Source organism: Stigmatopora nigra, chromosome 1 (genome assembly GCF_051989575.1).
Source record: "Stigmatopora nigra isolate UIUO_SnigA chromosome 1, RoL_Snig_1.1, whole genome shotgun sequence".
Taxonomy (NCBI): domain Eukaryota; kingdom Metazoa; phylum Chordata; class Actinopteri; order Syngnathiformes; family Syngnathidae; genus Stigmatopora; species Stigmatopora nigra.
Window position 1 is genome coordinate 19,009,682 of NC_135508.1, and position 21,586 is coordinate 19,031,267.

At 35.5% G+C, this 21,586-nt stretch overlaps 1 long non-coding RNA gene across 3 annotated transcripts in view; it reads left to right on the forward strand.

Annotated features, from left to right (window-relative positions):
- LOC144203018 (uncharacterized) overlaps positions 1-20,830 on the forward strand; it is a 41,740-nt gene extending 20,910 nt beyond the window's left edge. Inside the window, exon 3 of one of the 3 annotated variants that reach the window (XR_013327769.1) lies at positions 18,941-20,830. This is a non-coding gene — a long non-coding RNA (uncharacterized LOC144203018). Of the gene's footprint in view, positions 1-13,103; positions 13,913-13,994; positions 14,410-18,940 lie in introns of those variants that run through there. The other 2 variants (XR_013327860.1, XR_013327639.1) reach the window with 2 other exon arrangements.
- The last annotated feature ends 756 nt before the right edge of the window (positions 20,831-21,586 follow it).

Here is a 21,586-nt window from a genome sequence, read left to right on the forward strand (position 1 = left end):
ATTTTCAACATGCAGCAAGTCCTCGTGTATGTCTCTCACATTCTAAGTGCGCAATGAGGCCGACAGGTAGTAAACGCAGCAACTGGGGGGCCAAAATTCTCATTCAACTACCGCCTAAGCTACGTTAATAGTCACTACAGCCTAGACAGGAAATATAAATCTCTCTCAAAATAGTATAATAATTTCATGATACAATATAATGTGTTATTTTTCTTTTTAACCTCATGCCGTGCATAATGTAAAACACTTGAGTAACATTTCAGACAAAACATACTTCTCTTTCTTTGGATTCTGACTAATGTAGAGTATCTATCTAATGTATTTTTAATCTGTTTTTTTTTCTTTATTTTAACCCATTGAATGAAAAAAGCGATGATAGAAATACAAACTGCTTATTTCAATCCTGTGTTTTGGGTTTGAAGTTGTGTTAATTGTTTTGAACAGAGACAACGTTTTCCCAATAACCCAACTATGGCGCTCCCTAAACACTTTTGTGGCTTTTTCCTCGAAATTCACTATTGGCAGTGATGCCACTAAATTGTCGTTGAAACATCAGTTTGTGACATCCTCGGGGTAACATAAAAGTATCTAGCAAATTCCTCTGCATTCATTCGTTAGATGTGATGATATTTTGCCGTAAAACTATAAATGTCAACTTGGCGTTTGGAAGAGGAGATCGTCTCAATCGTTGGTATACATGTGCCCGCAATACAGTTTTACGGCAGTGAATCTGCTTGATATTAAAAGCCATGTGAAACATCACACCTGTCTAATAGAGCAGCACAGAGATTTCACTCTGTCGCTTCAAAAATCGTCATCGTTTAAAGTAAAACATACACTTGAACTCCTATCACAAGACTGACAAACAAAGGGAGGAAGAAGCTTTCGGAGGAACAGGAAGAATCCAAATTCTTTACCCAAGCAGAGGAAGAGCTACCGTCAAAGAATAGTAAATTGCTGTTGCTTTAGCCAGTTTCACTCAAAGAATTACAAACATTTTTTCTTCTTTTCCACATAGTGACGTTATCCGGATCTAGTTGACACTTAGTAAATGAATAGTAGTATTGGTGCCAGGTTTAGGGTAGGAAATGTTTTGGAATAAATCTTCAGCTAACAAGTCCTCAATCGTTTCATCAAAAAGAGTATATTAGTCATCCAGTGGCTGTACAAATCTTAGATTTTGGCGAAAGCAATGTCAAATTAATCATGCTCTTTACAAAGTATCATGTCCTACATTAGTGTTACATTGCAGTACAATTGATTGGTTTTATTAGCCTTTCTCTATCGGTTGTTCATCAGCGTCACTCCTCCCAAACTCTAATACTAATTGGAGGTAAATTAAAATTATTGTAACACTTCTCAAGTAATTGATTGTTGATTTTCAAATTCTCAAGAATATGAACTTTGATTTGCAAATCATGTTGGTCTTTTTACTTTTCCAATAATACCCAACAATGTCATCACAATTGGTCATCAAGACAGCACTTTGTGTGCAAATCTTGGCTGCAGACTTGAGCTCAGTGTGTGATGGCCTGTTCACGGAGCTATGACACTTTTATTGTCCTCCCAATACCATTACAAAGTATAACTTGAACGGTGGGGCTCCTACTTTTCCCGTGGAGGAAGAACTACGTCGTTTCCTCTCATAGCTTCAGGAAGCGGTTGCGAAAATGAGTTTTTGTTAAGGGGGCGCCACCATTTAGGAACATTTAAACTCGAAGGGTTCTAGCAGTTTCATCGTACATAGTGTATTTAAAATGTCTAAGGGCATATTTTGTGTTAGTCATTAGGTAAGAAAATCATAAAGTAAACAGTGAAAAGGATTCCCCAATGCTAACTCTGGATCAGATTGAAATCACTTTGGCAATTGGGACCAGCAACTGAATGTTAATGAGGTGTAACATAAGACTGCAGAAAATGAATTATTGATTATCATGCCACCGATTTTATTTTCAGGCATAATTTTGCTATAAAAATTGCATGTGTAGTAGAAATGGTGACGGATTGTCCTTAATGACTTCACGTTGATTATCAACTAGCAATTTATTACATTATTGATCCTTCCAACTACTTATAACTTTTTGCTTCAACTTATACTTCTTGCAATATTGCATTTGTCCTTTTATTTTGCACCTATGGCAATTGTTGGGATGATATTTTAGTGCTGTACAAAGTAAGAATGATTTGTGAATGAATCACAGCAGACACTTAAAGGGTTCCCCCCTACACTGTTGAGAAAATATGTCTTTCCATATCTTGAGATTTATTAATGTGATCACCATTGCTATATATGTTTGTTTGTCAAATAAATTGAATGTACCACCATTTTACATGGCAGTAGAAAAAAAATGAGGTGCAGGGAATTTTGGACAAGGGAAAAAAAAGTGTAGTCGCAGTAGTGCTGTAAGTAATAAGGGTCATAATTTCAAAACAGCCTGAGAATTTCACTACCCACCATATCTTTCACTTGCCTCACTTCCTTTTTTCATTTAATTGTACCTCAGTATTTTTGGCCCTCTTAATGGCGTATGTATTGCGTCATGCTTAAATAGGTTAAACCACAATAATGTTGCTGTTGGATGTCACATAGAAATGCATGGGGGCCAGAAATAGATAAATGTCCATTAGAAAAGCTGCATTGAATGAAAATGTGACGTTGATGCAGTCAAGCAAGTTAGCCGTGCAACGTTTACTTTTTTTCTGAGTCAAATTAGGAAAAAGTTTGACCTTTCTGCTTCTTTGTAAAGCTCAAAATAATCCAGTGACTTGCAAAAAGAATAAATATATTCGGCATTTCAACAACATTTTAGCAAAATTAAGACCATATTTTTTTTCTCAACAAGCAAGTGAGTGTCTTATGTAGATGCTATATATAATAAGGTGTTAAGCAAGGATCGTGCAAATGCAACAGTACGAGAGGAGCTTTTTAAAAAAAGCTACCGGTGATTGGCAAGTATGTATTTGAAGCCGATGGTGTCGCTTACACGGCAAGAACCTCTTGATGCTCCACATTCTTGCCGCTCCACATAAAACCAATTTTGGCCACCTCGAACCAGCCTCTTAAGGAAAAAAGCGTTTGAAGTAAGCTGCTAAAAACATAGACTACCTTCAACCAGTTGTGTTTACTGATAAATGGCCTACTACTTTACCACCGCAGTAAAATAACTCCTGCAAGGCAATGCACCATTCCGTTCTGAGGAATATTCTAATGAAACTACTGAACCTGTTTTCTGGATATAATAGGGAAAGATATGTCATAGTGTGTACACCATTGTCCCCTGACCTCAACCTAATTGAGAATCTGCAGGGCATTTTTAAAAAGGAGATTCATTCTGTTGCGATTCAGGGTTAAGAGATGCTTGTATTTTGAAATGCTGAAAACAAGGATATATATATATTTTTTTATATTATATAGATTTATATACATACGTATACATACATACATACACATACGTATGTATATGTATATGTATATGTATATGTATATGTATATGTATATGTATATGTATATGTATATGTATATGTATATGTATATGTATATGTATATGTATATGTATATGTATATGTATATATATATATATATATATATATATATATAATAGACATATATATACATATATACATATAATAGACACATTTTTACATATATACATATAATAGACACATTTTTACTTATATACATATAATAGACACATTTTTACTTATATACATATAATAGACACATTTATACATATATACATATAATAGACACATTTATACATATATACATATAATAGACATATTTATACATATATACATATAATAGACATATTTATACATATATACATATAATAGACATATTTATACATATATACATATAATAGACATATTAATACATACATACATATAATAGACATATTTATACATATATACACATAATAGACATATATATGTATATATGAACATATTGTGCAAATTCATAAGTGACAATTTACTGAATGAGTGTGAATGGAATATTTGGATATTTAGAGAGAGAAAAATTGCTACCATTATTCAAATAAATATATACAGTTTTAATCACAGTAAAGTAATATAGGACTTACAGGAAAGTTTTGAATTAGGTGAGGCTGTGTTTAAAGAATTGTAACAGTGTGTGATGAACAATGACTATCAGTCAACTGGTATTGCTATTATATTAGGTGTCCTACAAGAGTCGGTCAGTCTTGGAACCAAAGCTATTAACATAAACATTCACACTACTTGCAATGCATCAAAATCCTCCAAATATATATTTTTTTATTTGTAGATGACACAATGAGCAACTAAAACTCCAATTTCGATATTTTGGAACTGCAAAAAATGAAATGCATCAAGTTACAGACGGGGGTGGGGGGTGTAAGCATAGAAAGAGTATAGATATAGTAAAAAGACTGACTGATATTGCCTTATTTGTTTTATTCTTTAAAGGAGAAACATGATCCATCAATCTTCACAACTGTGCATCCCCAAACATAAAAAATCACAATAAAAAGTAATGTGACTTTTCAAGATTACAATAACAAATTTCTTATAAAACTAAAAAATACTTTAATCTGACATCATTCTTAATTGCCCAAACAAATTAAAAGTAAAATTTGAATAGATGTATGTAGTGAATGTTTACCTAACGGGAGAAATAAATTGCTAAGGTCCACGACAAATGCACACTTATCAAAAGATTTTGTATAAGTATCGTTCATTCATTCATTTTCCAAGCAGCTTATCCTCATGAGAGTCTCGGGGGGTTCTGGAGCTTATCCTAGCGAACTATGGGCCGTACCGTACGGCGGGGTACATCCAGAAAAAGCATAACATTTAAAACAAATACAAAGACATCATCGTTATTAAGTGCAAAAAGTCTGGAAAAGGTCTTGTAAAATTGACCAAGCGCATTGTACTGTATTTATACAGCATATTTATTTTTACAATATGTATGAACAAATATCATACATTAACACGTACAATTTGCATGAATTGTGTTGTATTATACATCAGACTTGTCAGACTGCCGGGACAGAATGAATATTGTTCACAATAGTCTTAAATTAGATTGCAATGCAGACATATAATTGATTGTTTTTATTTACATATATGGTAATATAGCGGAAGGTCAGTCAATCAGTGAATCCTTCTATTAATAAATACATATTTTTAATCCCATTTTATTACAAGAAGACCTCATAAGATTCCATTAATATTATTATGGATTAGATGTAAAGCCTAGTAATACATAACTTTGTACTTCTTTCAACCCCTTTTCAAGTTTGTAAAAGCTTGTCTGTTCACTGTATACTTACTATAATTTACTATTTGTTGTTTTGAAACATTTTCATAATGTTGCTTTGGAAATTATATTTCATTTGATTGATTGACTTATTTTCTTTTGCTAATATGCTTAAATTAAAGGAATTAACACTAGGAAAATATCTCTTTCAGTGAAAAAGGAAATGGTTAAATTGTTCTTACTACAGTGACATGGATTGGAAAATGAAATATTTTAGTGCTGGTTGGCTGAAGTTTTGGAAATATTTAATGTCAGAGGATGGTAGAAACCCTGCCACAAAAAAAAATTAAAATAATAATACGAACTGCCTAGTGCTGCCAGTTCAGCAGCATACGTCACTTTCCCTTCTTATGATATTGTTTGGCCAAAATTGGATTCATTACCTCATCGCTATTCATCCTGCCCACAGCCACTAGAAGGAAAAATGTACTTCTGTCCAACCACAAGCGACCGGGAGATCAGGACTTTACGGCATTCACACAGGTCCTCATGGTAGTATCTCATGAAGTCTTCCATTGGGTAAAACACTACTGCTTGTGTCTGCTGGCCTCGCCAAAATCACTGAAAACTGAACGTTACTAAGTGTTGACTGTAAACTTATTTTGATGATTTGCTACCAAATACTACATGAAATCTGTTTGAAGATAAGGGCTGAAACATAGGTTGAAGTTGAGCGCAAGTGAGTGATGGATCTCTGACCTGTAAGCAGTAAAACTCAGTCTTACTCTGTTTTTTGCACATTTTTATTTTAGTCGGGTTTAAAATTCGTGTTGACACGAAGCCGTGTCTGAGTGTCATTACTGCTTTCTGGCCGCACCTACCACTAGATAAGTCAGTTGGTTTTCCATTTTAACAAGTGCCAATACCACAGTGCCTTTAATGAGCACTTTTCCTGGATCCCACAATGCAGTGAAAACATGGTGACATTTTTTTAATTACAGAAAAGTCAGGAGATATTAAAAAGGACTTCATTGAGAGCGACACAAATGAAAACCTAAGTTATATCTAAGTATTTCTCGGTTTCTTAAAATCTGGCAATGCTGTGATCCACTAACGCACCAATTGCTCTGATAACAGAGAAGTATGAATCCCCAACTAAACCTCTCTATTAAGTGATTGAGCATTTCACCAATGATAATACTGTAAAATTTAAGCAGAAGCAACATGGCTTTGCGTTGGATTCTATTTTGCGTATTAGAATTATTTATAGTAGTCTACCATGATGCCAACGTGCATTGGCCGCAACTCAAATCCATGGTCAGCAGTGACATCTTAACTATGATGGGTGTAAGTTGACATTTGTTCTTTTATTTAAAAAAATAGATAAAATAAATAAATATATGTATACATATAGTCCTCAATATATCGTACAAAACAATCAGATTCATATAGATCATGACTTGATCAGGAGGCATGATAGGAGAGCGGTTAGGGCATCAGCCTCACAGCTCTGGGGTCCTGGGTTCAAATCCAGTTCAGTCCACCTGTGTGGAATTTGCATGTTCTCTCCGGGTACTCTAGTTTCCTCCCAAATTCCAAAAACATGGATGGTAGGGTGATTGGACACTAAATTGGGTGTGAGTGTGCATGGTTATCTGTCTCCTTGCACCGTGTGATCGGCTGGCCGCCGAATCAGGGTGTCCCGCACCTCTGGCCCGGAGTCAGCTGGGATGGGCTACAGTACCCTGGGCGACCCTAAAGAGGACAAAGTGGTTCAGACAATGAATGGATGAAAGATTTGGTCATTTTTATAAAGAGAAAATACTGTTCAATAATTGTGAAGACCAAGAGAAACGTTGTCTTGTTAAGAATTGGATTCTGGCTCGGATGGTTAAAACATGGACAATTGAGTTGACAGAGAAAACCCGATAACCGTAACAGCATCAACGTTAGTATCCTTGACAGTTGGCGTGGGTACGCCCACAGAATCTTAGTATATACTGATTAGGCAAGCTGTTTTTCATCCCTATTTAAAGCCTTATCACATGTATTGATTGTTTTAGTCATTCCAATTTGTCAGGTTGTTAAAAGTTTTAACTTTCATTCCTAATCCAACAATATATTCCTATTTACTTTGATATCTTTTTAAATACCCTATGATACCAAATCTTAAAAAATGATAAACAATTGACACATTTGACCCCATTTTTCTTTTTTTAGTGACGAAAAATTGAATAATGTCTCACTACTTTTATCCAGGAAGCATTTTTTTAATGCCAGTAATAATTTAGAAAACAGTACAAACTACAATCAATAAGATATTCTTTTAATTCAAAAATGCCGGGGAGTATTTCATAAGCGTTTTTGCCACAGTGTATGAGAGGATATCTGGATATTGTACAGGGAAGGACTTGAGACAGCAAAGGAAGGCGAGGCTGTGCCTTTACGAGGCTGCCGTACACACATCACTTCCCGCAATGTAAGGCCACAACAACATGCTTGTCTCATGACATGGCTGACTTCTTAGAACACATGGAACAAACAAGAGGTATCGATGCTTTTCTTGCTTTATACTACTAGCATCTTTTTAGAATTCTCAATCCTGACAATAGTATAGTACATGCCTCGTGATCTAATGGGAAAACAGGGATGGATGATGGGCCCGTGAACGTTATCGTCCCCATAATGCATTGCTGGAAATGTGGCCATACACTGTGCTATGACGTCGCATTAATTATTTAGTGTGTATGTGTTTGGTATGAATCATATTTATAAATATAAGGGTTCTTTTCATTCTCCATGCTTATTTGAACAGTGAGGTGGATAGCCTTATAAAAACATGATTTTATTTTCACTTAAATTACGTACCACTATAGGTATTAGGTTTGAAAATGTTTAATCATGAACCCCATAGAAATTAAAGAAAGCATAGTACGTTGACAAGATGTTCACAAGATGGGAAAGCAACAAATTAATAAAAATATATACCGTATTTTCATGACTATAAGGCGCACTGCATTATAAGACGCACCCCCAATAAATGACATTTTCCCATATATAAGGCGCACTGGATTATAAGGCGCACCCTCAATGAATGGCACATTTTAATTTTTTCCATATATAAAGCGCATTGGATTATAAGGCGCCCTGTCTATTTTGGAGAAAAATCGAAGACTTAAGTGCGCCTTATAGTCGTGAAAATACAGTACATTTTTTTAAGGATTTTTTGTTTTTATTCTGCGTGGATGCCACTATTGGTTGAAGTACTATTGTTTATTCAATTTATTTTTTTGCATTTATCAGTGTTAGTATAGATTTTGTTGTTTTCCAGCCTTATTCTATTTCAAACTTGGCTGTAGAAGCTAAATACCGTATTTTCCATATATAAGGCGCAGCACATTATAAGGCGCATCGCATTATAAGGCGCACCCTCACCGAGTGGCACATTTTACTTTTTTTCCATATATAAGGCGCACTGGATTATAAGGCGCCCTGTCTATTTTGGAGAAAATTTAAGACTTTTAAGTGCGCCTTATAGTCGTGAAAATACGGTAGTGGTTTCTGAGAGATACATGAATGACCAAGTGGAGGTAAACTCAATCCAGTCCACAACAAGCAGATAGGGTAGAATTTTCCAAAATACCCCCCATAGGCCTGCTATTAATTCAATCTATTTATATCAAAGCAACAAAACCCATATAAAATATCTAAGGATGACACATATTTTACACCCACAAATGGTAGAACAACTCATGTAGAGAAACACTAACAATATTGACTGCTTCATCATTTGCAAAAAGGGGATTTTTACCGCAATTTAAAACTCCATTAGCGTATCCCTGCCTGTCATGCACAATATCCATTGAATTAAGGCAAAAATAGTTGACGTCTAATGCAGTTTGACGACACTATCACTGAATTTCACCAAAAATACTCGTGTTGGCTTATTGTGGGAAAGAGCAGCTGATTACATTGTCACTCATTTCAGGAGACAAAGATGATTTGCGATACGACTATTTAAACTAATATCAAATATATCTTTGACATGACCGTTGTGCAATATGCATGAGCTGACATGATTGTTCAGGTTTTTAACACTTTACCTTGTCAGCTAAGTTTATTTAGTATGTCTGATGTTCATTCTCTGGCCTTCCTGGTCACTTCACAGCCACATTACTCTTCTTTGTACAGCACTTGACCACTCCGCAAGCATAGCTACAAGTGTGTATTGCTGCCCTGCATATTCTCTTTGAATACTGGTGTCCTTGTGGCCGTGCATGCGCCGACCATCATAAAAAATCTACTCATAAAACATATACAGCGGTAAAAATGGACAGAGACCTCGCGCTTGTCCTCATATCTGCTTAGCCATTGCCCGCAAGAGGCAGCTCTAACACATCCAGTGGAATACTACGTAAAGGGAAACTTGTTTTCAATAGGGTGTGTTTTCAAATGATTTTGTAAAATGAACTATTTTCAATACAGTTGATGGTTTGAAGACCAAGACATATTTAGCAGGAGGCAGATGACATTGGTTGAATGAAGACAACCATCAAGGAGGGAAATTAAATAGCATTTGGCATGTAGGTGACAGATATAGTCCTAAGATGAGGCATGTTTTGGTATACAGGACAGCTCGCCCTATCACTTTTTAGATTGTCTTCAAATACTCTGTGTCGTATTTGAGCTGGTTATAGAATTGCCCTGTTGTGTTATCCTCATGCTTTTACGCTCCGTGAATGTTTTTAGTTACTACCAGGACCGTTACGAGATGGAAAAGGCAACAACAGTGCGGACTTGAGAGTAAACTGTTTGTTGCTTCGCTGCCTGATAAAAAACATAACTTGTTCATGTGGCATTCAGTCGGTATTTTTGCACTTGAGAAGTTCCTCTATATCTTACACATCTTTATTCATCTTGTGCTGTATCTGTAAAATAAACTGTACCCAAATCCGTCATGTGCTCTGGAAAGGGCAATTAATTCATATTACAGGATACCCCACTGCACATTCTGTGGCAAAAATAGATAGGAGGATTTATAACATATTAAAAAAATAGATGCACTAATACATTTTTTTCAAATGAGCAGTTTTGTCATTCCACGTTTAATATTTTTAGAGGTAACGCACGGTAGATGGAAAACAGGATACAATGATCACATTTGTAAGTTTGAGTAAGTAAAATTGTTGTCCAGATGATTTTTAATGTTGTTTTGCACATTAGCGTTTTCTCAGGCGGGAAAAATGCTTGTGAAAAGGTAAAAAGACCTCGGCTGAGCGAGTGTTAATGTTTGCGTGCGTGTGTATTTACGCATGTGACTTGTCTGTATGAATAACTAGTTTCACTTTGAAAGTATGTCATTTTGCTTTCCATCCTTCATCTGTTTGTTTTTGCCCTAATATTAATAGTATTGGACTGATTTTTCTAAAAATATTTCATGTCGGCAACAGTTGGGGGATTGGAGACTTCTATTATGTCCTATTTGTGGTCTTGCGCAAAAACCTAACATCTCCAGAATGACTTTTCTGGAATACAAAAAAAAAAAAAAATCAATTTTTTTCATCCATCAAAATTGCCCTTTTTATGTTTCTTGTTGATTTTATCACTTATTTGATTTAGGACCAGACAATCTTGCTTTTTTTTTGTTCCTAGTCTAATCTCAATTGTTTTTCCCAATTTATATTTTTACTTGAGCTGTGTATTTATTTGTATTTCTATATTTTGTATCAGTAGTTTTGAAGTATCTGCAACTAATACAAGAGACCATAGAGAAAACTTTTCATTCTAATATGAACTAAATATTATTGTAAATTTTCACAGTACAGAATACTCATCCTGTTCCAAAAACAACACTTCTTGCAGTCAGTTAGCACTTGAATGGCATTTTCCATTTAATATTAGTTTTAAACCAGCAGGCTCAAAGATATAAACACATTTCGTATATTCATCAACAATTTTCTATCTTGTCGTGTATTAAGTGATACTGTTTACATCAACAGTGGAGTACTAAACTGCTTGAAAACCATCAACACTGGAATAGGTTTGTTGGACACCCGAACCCGACTCGACTTAATAAAAACAAAATTCCATTTTCAATTTTAATCTCAAAATCACTCAGCCCTAAAGTTCCATGCAGAAGGCAATTTACAGTCAAACCTTTGAATGTATGTTCACATCCAAATGAGGATTTAGTGGAAATTATTCCTTGAAAAAGTTTCTTCAATGCAAATTGAAGAACAGTGAATACTCATTGGAATGGACTGTATCTGTGGGCACGCATAAGAGTGTGACTGTCGCTGCTTCCTTCACTAATATGGCAGTTACACGACACGAGCCACACTGATACAGGCTGACACGGTTCACTCTCATACATCATCTTAATCTCTGCACCATTAAACACTGCTTGCCTCAATCCTGCATGGCAAAATTCCCTTGCATGGTGTATCTTAATAGTCAGACAGGGAGTGGCAGCCGTAAGGTTGTAAACAAGGTTCTACCATGACTCATAGCCATCAATAGTACACAGGTTATACATTTTAGAGAATTTTACCCGCAAACTTTTTTTCATTAGTATTTGTCACTTTCTTTGGATATTCTGTGAACAGAATACATGTTGTTGTTTTTTAAATCTAGTGGCACATAAATCAGTGCATGTTATATGGCATGGGAAAAGTATTTGTAATTTCTTACATTTCTGCAAAAATGTATTACAATTCCACTCTAATCTTTATTCGGATCACAACATTACACAAATAGTCTGGATAAACCAAACCGCACTGTATAACTATGTTTTTGTTATGGATGCACAATTTTGGACCTAAACGTATTACTGTATATTAGAAAACTAAGCCTGATGGAGAAGAAAAAACTGAAAACAATAATTATTCAAAATATATATATATTAAAAGAATCTAATTAGTATTTTTATGCTATTTATTTATTATACAAAGTGTGAAGTCTTATTGCTTAAAGATACAAATATCTTTATTTGAGCATATTTAGTTGGTTCTGAAATGTCATCAATACACAACATAAAATAAGATTAAACACTGAATTTTATGTTTAATTTGACCCTCTACAAAGTAAAAAACATTTTCCAACTGCTTATACGTAATACAAATATTTTATTGGCTCACACTCCCTTTATTCTTTACTTTCACTATTTGCATAATACTTTTTTTTGTCGTTTTCATATGTATTTCCGGATGGGAATTGAGGGGATCATTTTTAAATAGTTTTCTCGGAGTGGCCATTAAACACTCCCTGTAGTTTTGCGTGCAGTCGAGCCATCGTGAGAAAGCAGAGCTGTGGCAATGAGAATAAAATACAACCGGAATAGTCCAACTGGTAGCTCTGCCTTTAAAATGCTCAAAGAAGAAAACAGAGAAGATCTAAAGGTGGGAAGTGAACCTCACGGATACTGTTCAATTGTAAATGTGAACAGCTGTACCGAGGCAACACTCCATCTTTCACCAAACAAGGAGCAACAGTCGTCCATGTTACCCAGCGTTTTACTTGCGTCAAAACAAATTCCGCTGTTGGGCGTATCATTTTGACGATACAAAGCGCATTGGACCGGCTTTCTTCATTACATTTCGGCCGCAAATTCTCAGCCCCAATTTGTCGGTGCATCCCTAGTTTTTCATATTGGGACTGAAAATAACATTTAAATATTCACAGGGCAGGGATTAAAAGTAAGGCAATCCTTTGAATGAATAAATGCTTAACCATTCTTTGGAAATTATAACCTCAAGTAAACATTTTCAGTAATGGCACTGGAGCATAACAAAACATCTTGTGCCAAAATGCATACCTAAGAAATTTCAATCAATCAAGTCAATTATATTTTCTTCTTTCGGAGGGTGCCCCCATCTCCAAAGGCTGCAGTGTTGGCTGTTAACGGGAAGTGATCGATGACTCAGTCCTTCCTCCACAATATGCTCCGAAAACAAATTGGCTTTTTCATTTGAGCCAACATTGGCCATAATTCTGAGCCTGGCAGCTCAGCCTGACACGGTGGCACTGCCTGATTTGAATGCTTGCTTCCAGCATGGCTGAATCCTCCCTTATGGGACCTGCTCTTTAACTCCCAACAAACTTATCATGTATTTCCTGAGTGTACTAAGTGATGCTTGGTCATGACTAAACATTGAAACCTTCCTATCTTGCTATGGTCAGTTACAACCCAACTTAAAGAGACCTCTGTTATGAAAATGCTTGAATCTACAATCCTATTTACCTTTGATATCATCATCGTCTATTCAGATAGCATCAAATGAAGAAATGTTTTCAAAGGGGAAGCAATTTTTACGATCACTTCCTGGAAAATTCCATTGGGAAAACAATATTTGTAAGTAAGCATTATTGTAAGCCCCTGAAACAACAATCATTCCCAGCACTAAAGTGAAACTCTGCCAGTACAAGAGTTGACCCAAATAAGTTATTATAAGTCACAAAATGAAATCCTAAGACATTGAGTTGCAGCTTACGGCATTTCAAAAGCTAACATGTTTTGAGTATTAAAAAATAGATGACTATTGGACATTTTCAATCTGTTTTAACTACCTTTTTATAAAATCCCAATGCATTTGTGAGTGAATGCCACGAATACATTCATTTTCTTATCTACAATTCATTTCGATCAACAACTTTTCTCCATATTGCCACTTTTTTTTTTTGCTCACAATCTCAAACTTTGAGCACCTGAATGGACGCTGCAACACATGCTGCTACACTCCAATGGTGCTAAAAGGAAACAAAACATTTGAGAGAAGTGCCAGCACAGCGGGAACGGAAGAACGCGCCACGTGACAGCAGTGTGCCAAAACTACAAGTAGGCTTCTTTTTTTCCCGCTTGCTTTTCGCAAACGTCAACTCGCCAACTTGGTCGTAGGCACGTAGGGACCTCTAGGGCTCATTCCTCCCTGTCTGCCGTAATAATAGTCGATCAGCATGGCCACTTCCTATGGCTCCAGTGTGAAGACTCATCACAATGCCACCGTGGTGCTATTTAGCTCATTCACGTTACGGATTTCCTGTCTTTCTGTTTTCTATCATGTGCGGTCGATATAACTTTTTAATGACTTGCCTTGATACTTTTTACTGTTTGTTCCCTCTTTTTGTAAAAAGTTTAAATGGTGCTAGCTTGCAGCCAAACGTCGCCTGACATTGTCCAAGGTCCTTGTAGTTAAAAATAAATACATCAAAAAAAAGCTTCTGTTGATGTAATAAATAATAGGCCTGTGATGCTAATAAATGCATTTGCAAATATTGTGCTTATATTTAGTTGGCTATTGATATTTTGTTGTGAACAAATATAACTTATTTGGGAACATAATAGCAAACCATATATGGAATGGAATTCATATTGCTGACGGGCTTGTCAAAGGTCTCGATTTGAAGACCACTTTGCCTCATTTAGTGCCATTGACATTGAGAAGGAGGACTAGCAGCGAGCAAACAAGTTCAAATAGATTGGATATGCGTGGCTATTCATTTGCAAAGAATGAGTACACTACAGTTGAATGTAGAATTTCAAAACTGGTCAGCAGTAATGCAATTTTGTATGCCATAAAAGTGAAACTCCCACTCCGATGAACATTTTGTGTTGCATACCAGACATGGAGGTGGACGTGGTTTACACACACAAGCATGCAAAAAGGCTTAGTGGCGAGTACGACCTTGCTGAAGGGCACCACGAAAGCAGGAAAGATGCATACTAGCGTTTCTCCAACAACCAATAAGAAATCAAATCAAAAGTATACTTATGATAAAGTCTATCTTGCATATTTTGGCCTAAATAACCCAATTTTTGGGGAAGCAAAATCATCCAAATTGTATATATTATCAGTCAAAATAGTGTAACAGTAATGTGTATGTGTGTTTGTATATAAATATTTAGTGTTTCATAGCGTATACTGTACAGAGAAAAACAAAATTCTGACAGAAAATGGAGGAGGGCAGAGTGGTTTTATATAATATAAAGTAATATTCTTCCAGGCGCATTAGCCACTAGTTCACTCTGTTAATAAATGCAGTGCAGCTCAGCCTACGGCAAACCGATGTCACAGCAACGTATATATCAAACTCATTTTAAACAGTGTTTTAAAATCTAATATAGAATACATGTGTTTTCAGAGGCTATATTTGAAAAATGACTCTACTTTTGATTTAAGCCATACAAGAAATATTGATGATGGCAATCATTTTAGGGAATAAAAGAAGCCCGAAAAGCAAATGGTAGCAAAAGTTCAAAGTAGGAAGCAAAAACAGCAATAGCTAGTGTATTCATACTTAAGATTGAATCTGCAGTGAAAAGCATTAATATTACATGCACAGCTGCATTATTACTGAGCTTTAGAGTTATGCAGCTCCAAAAGTGACGACTCCAGCATTTCTCCCCCTTTGGCACTTTATCGTGAAGCAGTTTTTTTCCATGATTTGAGTCCTTTCGGATTAAGGGAGGAATTTCCCAGACACACAAGGTCTTACTGAATACTGAACTTCAAATGACTGTCGACAAATATTCCTAATGAGGATATTTCCAAGGTTTCACAAGAGTAAAAAAGAGTTGACACAAGCAGCAACCATTTGCCACAAGCTACGCATCCTGCAGGCATTCACGAGAGCCGCAGAATTCACTGTCAATTCCTGCCTTAAGTTGCCCCCTTTACAGCGTACCCTTCATTTAGCTCAATGAAAAGTATAAATCCCTATTAACATAGAGCAAATTGAGTTTGCAGGCTTCTCTCATTTTATACTGCAAGCTGATGTCTTCACACCAGCCATTTAAAACACCTTTTGTTTCATCAGTTGCATATGTTTCTAAGAACTACCTTACAAACATGTTTACTCAACATGCAAAATAATTGTTTCATCTCCCTTTTGTTATCTTGACATGTGTTACTTTTGGTTGGCATAATTTTTCATTTTTAGGTATTATCTCCAGTAGCAAAGCTGTTGGGATAACAACTTTTTAAAGCTGATTTTATCATATTCAGCATTATTGCTCAACAGGTTAGAATATAAAATTCGTTTATAAAAATATCATTTCGAATGTATGCATAGATAGAAGTGACATTTTCGAAGTAAATAGAGGTAAATAAAAACGATTTGAAACTCGGCTACAATTTAGAGATGGGGAGGAAAGAGAGGGACGTACATCTATGCCTTTTTTTATATTTGCAAAAACGTGTTTTGTCCCCAACGACGTCAGTAAATGCGTCGCAATGCGCACATGTTTGTTTTGAAATACCTGCGTGCTCTAGTGGGGGAAAAAACAGATGTTACTTTGTGATAAACAACGGCAAACTTGGAATTATAATTCTCATTAGACTATTTATCGTGGACAAGCTGTGAAATAATCATCTGTTGTCATTTGCTCGTTTAAAAAAAGGCACCTAAAATGAAGAGTAATCAGCTTGCACTTTTTTTTACTATTAGCTTTTTTATTTTACATTTAAAAACACATTTGTTGCTTTTATTTTGCATCCAATTAAATTGTTTCAATTTGTGAATCCAAGTTACACTAAATAGAATCCAAATAAATCCAGACTTGCATCGTCCATCTACTTTATTATGTTAATAGTTCGTTTGTTGTTGACCTCGCAACAAATACTGCATTTTGAGATGAGTGTGTGTCTGTGTGTGTGTGTGTGTGTGTGTGTGTGTGTGTGTTGTGGGGGTCGTCTCGGGAGCGGAATAGACGGCCCTGCACCCCAACTGTGCATGTCCAGTCCAAAGTGACTTTGAACTTGAACTTCATCTTGGCTATTTTGCTGATGAACGACGCACTGCAGCGACACTAATGAGGTTGTACTAATGAGTGTCTCTGCATTGATTGGAGACGTGCGAGAGGAAAACATTTGGGGACAAACAACTGTCGCACATCCTCATTTAACATTTCCACATTGATCTGTATTCACTTTTGAACGAGGGGGGAAATAGGCCCCTTATTATCTAGACATTTGCGCAAATTAACGTCTGAAATTGCTTTGGCAGCCTCTAAATGTAGAAAAAATAAAAGTATTTTGATTGATGGCATGAATAACTTTTTTGAAATCAAGCAGTTTAAAACTAATTAATATTGAATAGTCAAAAAATGTCCCGTTTTATTGTTTTTTCGCTTTCTATTACTCTGCGAATGTAAACGTTTCAATCGACACCTCATGCAAATCTTTTTGTACTTTTGCCGCATTCACAAGTGACGTACTATATTCGAGGCTGAATTTTAGACCCTTTAGTTAAGTTTCTAACTATTTGCTATTTACCTCAAATGGCATTAATCCCAAAGAAATGTGTGCTTGCCTTTCCCGTGTCAACTCCGAATTTTAGCAGCATTCCAGCAGAATAAGTATATCACACTGCAGGTGTCATTTCTCCTTGCAAAGTTGTTGTTAAACGTTACTCTTTTTGCTCATTGTTTCGCCCCATAAGCATCAAATATTCGTAGTGGCACACAGAGATTTCGCTTTGCAAGATATCTCTAACACGAAAACAAATGCAGGCGACTATATGTCGGCTGGCTAGTCGGCCCAATGCAGCAGTTCGGTCCGGTTCGCCCACGCAGGCCTTCCTTCTTCTCTTTTACCTCTTTTCCTTCCCGTATGCGTGCTCCTAAATGGCTATTTAGTATTGATTGTGAAATCTGTGATGGTAAGATGTTCTACTTAACGATTATTTCGCGTCAAAAATAGAGGAAGATTTTTAAAAAGTCTTAGTATTCAAGTGGGGCGTTCAAAAACAGAGACGCGCGTGGAAATTTTATATATTTGTTGTATTATGCATATTTGCTTTGGGAATAAAATATCAAATTTAACTTGGATTTCAGCTCTATTCACGTGAAGTAGTCCCCCTCTCCCATCTTCTTGAATTCGTGTGCTATTATTGCATTTAAACATATGCTATCATATCTCATTTTTTAAGATGCACCATATCCTTGCATCAAACTAAGACGTCTTAAAATGTAGTTTAAGTTTCTAAATGAGTATAACATTTGAGAAGCATGTATCCCCTCAAATCTTGATAAAAGGAAGGCGAATTAGAAAACTATCTTATTGTTGCTTTTGCTCACGGTTTTTCATTTTACAATATTTATCTGGACTTGAACTACACTGCGGTGCTCGTTTAGTCGCATTCACTTGGGAGGGGCAAAATGTTAAAGTCACATCGAAGTATGATGCAACACACAACAATCATGTCGGCCAAACAAATAGTTCTAATGTAACGTAATTCTACTGCCTATATTTTTTAAATGTGTTAGATTACTATTAATAAGAAGGTGCAGTTTGTTTTTATTATTAAAGGCAAACAGAAAAGTTTGGCTTTATTATTAGTAAGAAGAGAAGATAGTCCCACTCTATCTATACGACATTAATATCCAGACGGACGTATTGCTCAATAGCACAAAGTCTCGGGTCGTGTTTTTAAATGATTTTATTTCATATTTTGAGGTTGTTTACTTCTGCTTTGCACATTCAGTCACTCTAGTTTACCACTTTTCGTGTCACAAAATGAGAGGATATTTGGAAAGTATCAATTACAGCTCAGTCATGAGAATGACTATAAAGAGTGATCAAACTAAAGGATGACAATCTTATGTTATAAAGTGTTGTGTGACATGATGCTTAGTGCACTTTTTGGTCTGTTTGGGAGGTTTGCGATGATTAATGATGAACGTGTGTGTCTTTTGTCTGCCAGTCGCCGCCACCACCATGCACCTCCTCTCTTCTTAACTTGAACTTGGACTTCCGACGAGACGCGTCGTGCCCTGCAGGATTTATTTGGTCTGCTCTCAGAGTGCATCTCGCTCTGGCCGCCATGTTAGGTGACTCACTGTGGACACACACACACACACACACACACACACACACACACACACACACACACACACACCACGTGACATTTTCTCATCAATGCTGCTATTGAAAGATATGAAAACTATCTAGAATGGAGTTGGAGCGAGAAGAATTCAAACTTAAACGTGAGAGTTTAGTCATTTTATAAAAAGAAAAAAAGAGGACTACACAAGTCCCTGGGTGCTGCTAGCTAAGGTTTATTATATGTAATTGTTAGTGCATGAGATGTGCAAATATAGCATTATATAATGCTTCCTTTTTCATTCCATGCCACACCCTTTGAATGGGAATGGGAAAAGTAGGATACAAATGTGTATTTTTGAGTTGGAAAATATTCTAAATATGATTCATGATTTGTCAAAATATTAAAACCTTTTAAAAGGATAAATAGCTGCAAGACAAAGTCACAGAGATTAAATGAATTTGAGATTAGCTATGAATATACTGATTCTAATCGCATTTTGTGTTCTATGCCAAGTCTTGCTGCTGTTTTTAAACAAGAAGGGTGTAACTCGAAGCGTTATAGACTGTGCATAATTACAATATAATGATTCAGTATTGTAACCCTTCAGTGACTTTGGTCTATATGGAAAACTAGTCAACTGAAATTCTAACAAAACCAAGCACCTTTGCAAAAACGGTTTATTTTTACCCTCACAAAGAATAGTTTCCACTTATACGTTTGTCAAATATGTATTTTTTAACTTTTCTTATGCTTTTCTTAACAGTTGGAACACAGCACCGTCAGAAAACAATGCATTTAATATACGGTCGTTTAAATTGTCATGTGAACACCCCGTGCTTCTAACTATATGGTCTACTATCATCATAATCAAAGCAAAATGGTACATTTTGAATACACCCTCATCGTAAAAAAATGTTTTTTTCTCGTGTGAGCGCTTTCTACGTGCAGGTGTGGGGGTATTTAAAAGTATTTGTGTAGCTCAGGGGGGATTTCAACATGTCAATTTTAGAAACCAAATTTTTGGTTGCAATCTACTCATTTTCCTGTGTCATGCTCACACTGTAATGGCAGTACGTGGAAATGAATGGGGCAAAACATTCTCCTGGGGAGGACTTGATTTGTCAGGATATTGAAACACGTGTGTCGCAGAGGGGGGGTTAAGGCACGTGTAGAAATATTGGACTTAAATTAGCATGCACCCTCGTGCACGCGCACTATGTCTACGCCTATACCACCCTTTGCCTCCGAGGCCTGAGGTGGATACATGCATGGGTGTCACGAATATTCAGCTGATGTTATGCAAACTTCCTGTGACAAGGATGAAGTTCATCTAGTTTGTTAATATTGCCGTGATACGTCACGTGGAAAACTTCCTATGCAACGTGATGAGGACTATGGTAGGGTTATGAAGCTCAATGCCCGTTTATTAAAATGAAAAAACAAAAACTTAGCTTTAGCTCTTTTTAACATTCTTTTTACATGGTCCAACCTCTTATGGATTTTGACTTTCGACCGTTTATCACTAGGCCCATGTCATTTAGCTTGAAGAATATTTGGGATATTAAACGCAATAATAATAATACAAATACCCAAATGGAACAATCTTTTTGTTTTGTTTGATTGGTCGATTTGTATTGCGACAAAAAATATTTTGCTCATACTATATAATGCTTCTTGTACATTAGCTAGCTCGTATCTACACACACGCGCGCGTGTGCACGCACACACATTTAAACGCAAACACAACCGCAATATTAGGATATTAAGGAACAGGTGAACATTGTAGTGTTCTTGAGGTAAAAAGTTTTGTACAAACTGATTAATCTTGTCTCAAAACGCTGTATACTATGTTCGCAATTGTGTGAGTGTCTGTATACATATAATATATAAAATAATAAAAACTATATATATATATATATATATATATATATATATATATATATATATATATATATATATATATATATATATATATATATATATATATATATATATATATATATATATATATATATATATATATATATATATATATATATATATATATATATATATATATATATATATATATATATATATATATATATATATATATATATATATATATATATATATATCATCTGCCTCGTTGAGTGATATTTCTGTTCTTTATTATATATTTATTATATTATATATTAACGTTTGGTGCTCTTGTGTGTTCATTTGCTTGCACGTTAGAAATACGTTGTACAACTTTAGATACATTTGTCTGGAATAGAGTTTCATTTATGTACAAGGAGCTTTCCTTGTTTTTTTTTTTCTTTTTCTTGACAGTAAACAACAACAGATCATTTCGATTTGACATTGACAATGCTTTCTTTTCTGTTATTCGGATAATGCACTTTGAATAATAGTGGATTAAAACACAATTGTCAGATATTTCCGTGACTATAATGCTTTCATGAAGACAAATTGGAAGTCCAGAGTACACGCACACATCTATGTGTTTATTCATAAATATGATGGATATGAAAACAAAATCTA